At 44.6% G+C, this 6,461-nt stretch overlaps 1 pseudogene; it reads right to left on the bottom strand.

Moving 5' to 3' along the window:
• The window catches only part of LOC105523675, a 136,027-nt pseudogene extending 130,699 nt beyond the window's left edge, over positions 1 to 5,328 (bottom strand).
• Positions 5,329 to 6,461: the final 1,133 nt, after the last annotated feature.

Genomic DNA, 6,461 nt, shown 5'->3' with positions numbered 1-6,461 from the left:
AAAGCTAACTCATACACCCATGCCTACCATGCCGCACTCAGGTATTTTGGATGGTCTCTAATTAGTCTAATCCAATCTGGATAATCACAGTCTCCTTGCCGCAGGCTCTGAGATGAATAGAATTGAGCCAGTCAGCACACGGAATCCACAAGCCACCAACTTGTTCAGGAAAGGTCATGGGATCCAATTCAAGCCAATGAAACTACAAAGAGGTTTGCTGGTAGATTCTGAGAATAAAGCTTCCTTTATTATGAAAAATGTTTCAGACAATTTCTCTTCCTCTGGATTTTATGTGTGGATGTGGAGCCAGAAACTGCTACCTCTTTTTTGCCTCCATAAAGGAAGCAGTCTGAAGACAAAGACTAAGCAAAAAGAGAGAAGAGATGAGGGAATTGTAGAAAAAAAGGATATTGGAGCCTTTGGATTAAGCTAACCCTAAGACCATTTTACATATGGGCTTCACATCATATGAGCCAATAAATTTCCTTATTACTTAAACCAGTGTGAGTAAGGTTTTCTCCTATTTGCAGCCAAAGTCATCCCAATTGCTGTTGTCTCCTATCATAAAATGAAGAATAAATGTCTATTAAATGAATACGCTTCCCACAATAACTTCACTCTGCAAGCACGTCCCCCAACCTACCTGATGACAAATTGAGGGCCCTAGTGAAGGAGTGAGCACTTCACTCCCTCTGAGATAATGGATCTCTTCCCTGGGAATTTTTAAATGTGTGTCCTAGAAGATCTGTCTCTTTGGTGATTAAAGCTGTAAGACGTAAACCTCAGAACTGCATTGTGTCCTGCCACATGAAGAAAGCTATTCATGATGGAAAGAGCAAGTGAAACAAATGTCCAAGAAGCAAGATATGGACAGAGAAAAGGACAGACGCACACACACACAGAGAGAGAGAGAGAGAGAGAGAGAGAGAGAGAAACCGACCGACCTGTTGGCATTAAAATCCCTGGTTCCAATAGTTCTTGAGACCCAGTTGCTTCCCTGACTGCCCCATAGCTTGACTAATCTACCCTTCCTAGGATACTTGAAGCCAACAAATTATCCTTCTCTTGCTTAAGTGTTTTTGAGGTTGGACCATTCTGTAATTTTCAGTCTGAAGTGGTCTTTAAAATGTGCTCTACACTCTATCCCCTGATATCATCCTTGATGAACTCAGCATCCGAGATGATGTCCCTCTGACATCCTGGTCTTACAGTTCAGCCTCCTCAACTCCAGTGACATTCTCCTCTATATCGCTGCCCCCAGGCCAGGGACCCTGCCATAACTCTGACCTCTTCCACCTCCAACGTCTCAGACACAGCTGTGATGTCATACCCAATGCACAGACCTAGAGTCAGAAGCTCTTGAAGCTCTTGAAGGATGATTGAAGCTTAGAAATCAAACCTACCTATTTTTGGCCAGGTGCGGTGGCTCACGCCTATAATCCCAGCACTTCAGGTGGTCAAGGCGGGTGGATCACCTGAAGTCAGGACTTTGAGACCTGGGTTGAGACCACCCCGGCCAACGTAGTGGAACCCCATCTCTACTAAAACTACAAAAATTAGCCAGGCATGGTGGCGTGCACCTGTAGTCCCAGGTACTCTGGAGGCTGAGGCAGGAGAATCACTTGAACCCAGGAGGTGGAGGTTGCAGTGAGCTGAGATCGTGCCGTTGCACTCCAGCCTGGGCAACAGAGGGCCTCAAAAAAAAAAAAAAAAAAAATTTTGGAGGCAAAGGATACTGCAAGCAGAAAGAAAATGCAAAGGGACTAGAGTATTCATTCATAATTCAACAAATATTTATTGTGAACCTATTAAGTGGCAGGCATTCATTATTATTTTTTTTTTTTTTGAGACGGAGTCTCGCTCTATCGCCCAGGCTGGAGTGCAGTGGCCGGATCTCAGCTCACTGCAAGCTCTGCCTCCCGGGTTTACGCCATTCTCCTGCCTCAGCCTCCCAATGGCAGGCATTATTACACAGAGGATTCAGTGAATCAAACTCTGCCTGTTACTGCCTTTTTCCAGACAAACCCCTAAGCTTCCCCTCACCAATGGGTATGAAAGACCGTGGCATATGTGGAGGACTATTTAATACCCTGGTCACCTGTGAATCTTCTCCGTCATACCAGCCACCAACTGCCATTGATTCACAGACCTTTATATTGGTAACACCTCCACTTTATCCATATTCAGTGGCATCTTGTTAATTTCAGTCAAGTCTGCCAAAGTCTCCACATTTTTTAAAAATACCAAATAGTCACTCAGTGTGTTTATTATCACTTCCAGGTTTGCATTACCTGCAAAGTCAGTAAAGCACCTTCCCTAGCATCTTGATCAAGCCACTCACAGAAGTGTTAGACACATTGTACTTGAAATTAAATTATCATCACATGCCAGACACGTGGTGCTGACCAAGAAGGGTTGTCTCCTCTCTGACATCAAATGATCCCTCATTCGACAACCTAATTTTGACTATGTGCTTGACACTGTTCTAGTGACAGATAGGTAGACATAACTAACTATACTCTTGAAGTATTTCGTATATTCTTTGTAAGACAGAATATACGAAAGAAGGCAGCTAGTAACCCTGACAAGAGAAGGCAGGAAATTTCTGAAAAAAAAAAAAAAAGAGGTGGGGACATTTAGGCTAGCTCTTGGCAGATGCATAGGAGTTTTCAGGGTGGCTAAGAGGAAAGGAACATCCAAGGAGAGGGAACTGTGTGTGTGGACATGATGCTTCAGGAATCTGAGTGCCTGGGTGAGGCTGCAGCTTGGGGCATATGGGGACTGGAAATGTGGGCAGGTATCAGACACTAAGAAGCTCCATGTCTAATTAATTCTTTAAATCCATGTCATCCTCCATCATGTCCACAAAGACATCTTGAGAAGCCACGCAGTTTTGTTGCGGAGCTGAGTGTGCCTGAGGTTCCAAGTAGCACCACTTCTTGATAAATAATTCAAAGCCCTGTCTTCATGAAGCCACATACATCTTCTCATTCAAGGAGCGCTGATTTATAGACACTTAGCTTTTGAACACAAAAGGCACTGATTCTATTTTGTTGGGTTTAAAAAAAAAAAAAAAGAAGTGCTCAGGATTTACTACACGAACAGGCACATACAGAAGATGAGAACCAGAGGAGCTGGGGGCTGTTTATATAAATACATAGAAATTGCAAATGCAGTCCCACTGCAGAGGAACCATGCTGCCGCCTGCCTCCCAGTCTCTCTGTCCCGATGGGCAGAGAGGGACAAGATGCTGTCTGTTCACCCCAGTGATTCCCTATTACAGCTCAGCCCCTCTGCATCACAGATGGGAAAATCACCTAAAGCCATGCAGGACGCATGGAACCACTCAGAGCTCCGCACCTGGGGCTAATGAAGTTTCCACTTCCTTGAGGCCTCTTCAGTTTCTTCCAATCCAAAGCATGTGTGGACCTCTACAGGGAGGTAGTGTGGCTGAACGGAGAGCAGGTCCTGAGCAGGTCCTGACATGAGGGAGGTTCTGCCACGCACCAGCTGCAAGATCTTAGGCAAACTACTTAATCTCTCTATGCCTCAGTTTTCTCACCTCGGAAATGGGGGTAATGATAAATAGCTGTCATAAGGATTAAAGAATGTTGGGAGTGCTCCCTAAACACACTCATCTTTAGTTCAGAATTGTGCTGGAGGGACTTTATGTCTTTTGCCATATTTTTCTGTGGAGGTGGGGGGTTCGTTTTTTGGTTTTTGTTTTTGTTTGGAGACGGAGTCTTGCTCTGTCACCCAGGCTGGCGTGCAGTGGCGCGATCTCGGCTCACTGCAGCCTCTACCTCTGGGTTCAAGTAGTTCTCCTGCCTTAGCCTCCCGAGTAGCTGGGATTACAGGTGCATGCCACCATGCCTGATTTTTTTGTATTTTTAGTAAAGATGGGATTTCACCATGCTGGCCAGGCTGGTCTCAAACTCCTGGCCTCGTGAGCTGCCTGCCTCAGCCTCCCAAAGTGCTGGGATTACAGGCATGAGTCACTGCACCCGGCCTTTTGTTTTCTTTTATATCATGTCTGCACATCTATGGTGTAAAGTAAGAACTTTCCTTCCATCTGTATAAATATCTTCATCTTGTGTGAATTATTTGGATATTTCTTTAATCCAGCAGCTGTAAGGTGAGTAAGTCTAATGTTCTTTTTTTTTGAGACGGAGTCTCGCTGTGTCGCCCAGGCTAGAGTGCAGTGGCGCAATCTCGGCTCACTGCAAGCTCCGCCTCCCGGGTTCACGCCATTCTCCTGCCTCAGCCTCAGAGTAGCTGGGACTACAGGCGCCCGCCACCACGCCCGGCTAGTTTTTTGTATTTTTAGTAGAGACGGGGTTTCACCATGTTAGCCAGGATGGTCTTGATCTCCTGACCTCGTGATCCACCCGCCTCGGCCTCCCAAAGTGCTGGGATTACAGGCTTGAGCCACCGCGCCCGGCCAATCTAATGTTCTTTAAGGTTGAGGAAACAGGTTTTCTTACTATGCTGTTGAATTGTAAAATATGTAATCAGATTTAAAATATAAATACCCTAAAATCTTACAATCTTGCTGCAGAACTCTGTCTTACAGAAATACCAGTAGGACCAGGTGAGGCACAAACTTTAACATTGGTTGTAATGGTAAAAAAAATAAAGTGGAAATAATTTAAATGTGCATCCATATCTGAATGAATAAATTATAGTATATCTCGACAAATAAAATTCTACACAACCATTTAAAAGGTACCATATGTACAGACTTGGAAAGAAGTCTATAACATATTGTAAAGTGAAAAGGGAAGTTACCACACAAGCTGTAGAGTGTTAATACTCATTTTGGATTTTAAAAGCTATGTTTAATAAAAATCACTAATGATTTATTAAATGCTTATTCTTTGCCAGTTATTTAAATGTTTTACCCTTACAGCAACCCCTTGAGATAAATACTGTTATCCCATTTTGTAGATGAAGAAACTGAGGCACTGAGAAGTTAAGTAATTTTTCCAGGGTTGTGGCGTTAGCAAGTAGTGGAGCCCAGAATCGAACCGGCCCATCTGGCCCCTGACCACCCCGCTTCAACTCCACATGTCAGAAGCAAAGAAATAGGTCTCAAACTGGAATAGGAAGGACAGTCCTCCTCCGCCTCCTTTATCCACTTTTGTGTTGTTTGGATTTGTTACAATGAGTATGTAATTGAAAAATAAAAATTTTATAAAAGCACCCAAGCATGTGGAATCCTTGCCTGGGATAGAAACCAAGAGCGGGTGGAGGGACCACAGACACTTTTCCGAGCCGAGTTAAGCTCAAACCTGACGTCCGCAGATCCCCAATATACACCTTCCCCATCGGCAAGGAGAGGTGTGTGGGGAAAGGCACCAGTTTGGGCCTAAGACAGTCTGAGTGCAATCCCGCCTTCACCACCTACCAGCTGGGTGGGCTTTCACCAATGTCTTAACCTCTCTGAGCCCCCACTTCTCAGCTGCAAAAGACTGATGCCACCATTACAGGCTTGCTGTGAGGATTAGAGAGAATGACTGACGCACAGCGTGTGATCAGGAAGAGGAACTTGTTGTGGCTACCTGGTCCCATCCTCTCTGCAGCCATGGCTCCTGGGAACTTAGCATCACGTGAATAAAGACAAAGTCCGCTGGCAGACGTCATCTGGGAAAATGTTCTTGTCACATAGCGTTCATAACGAACTCTCAAGTCCAAGCTCAATTCAGAGAAAGAGGATTTCACAATTATATTATAAATTCAAAAGCCTAATAACTTCCCAAGTCTCCCCCTAGCTTCAAGGCTCCTCCCATTCCAAGGAACTAAAGGGATGGAAAGAGGGATTTCTGTTCCCACTTTAGCCAGTGATCTAGTCTCAGCCCTTGGTGTTCCAAATCTGGTGGGGCTTTTGGAAGAAATAATTTGCCTCGAGTTTCTCTGTCAGTGGGTCTGGGGACCACCTGGACAATCGGATGCAAAGCTACAACACGGAAAGAACAAAGCCTTTAGACTTGGGTCCTGCCTTTAGAAACCTGAACTTGAGGGTGCTCAGCACACAGGGGACAGAGAAGGGCTAGGAGGTGTTTTGACCCCTTTAAAGTTTCTATTTCAATTTTAAAATGACTTTAATATTCTAATACTCTCCCTCCCAATATTATGCAGCATTGCCTGTATTGATTGGATTATCCAGATAATTACTGGAGTCTCCACTCCCCCTACTCCCAGCCCCTAACTGGATACTGACCTCAGTGTGAAAGCATTCTCCCTTCTGAAGGTCCTTGTGAAGTCTGTGTGATGCTGTGTAATCTCCAAGCAGCTTCGTTTATCACTATGGTGCGTTCCTACAGATTCTTAGTTTAATGACACCCTTTCTGAAGCAGCAGCGATGGTGCCAAATGGCACTTGCATTTCCAGGAAAGCAGCCAAACTCATTACGTTAATAAACGAATTTAGCTGTATAGAGATGCCTTCTTCACATACATTCC

The sequence above is a fragment of the Colobus angolensis genome, unplaced genomic scaffold (assembly GCF_000951035.1).
Source record: "Colobus angolensis palliatus isolate OR3802 unplaced genomic scaffold, Cang.pa_1.0 Scaffold47, whole genome shotgun sequence".
Lineage (NCBI taxonomy): Eukaryota > Metazoa > Chordata > Mammalia > Primates > Cercopithecidae > Colobus > Colobus angolensis.
This window is presented reverse-complemented; position numbering and strand designations above follow the sequence as displayed.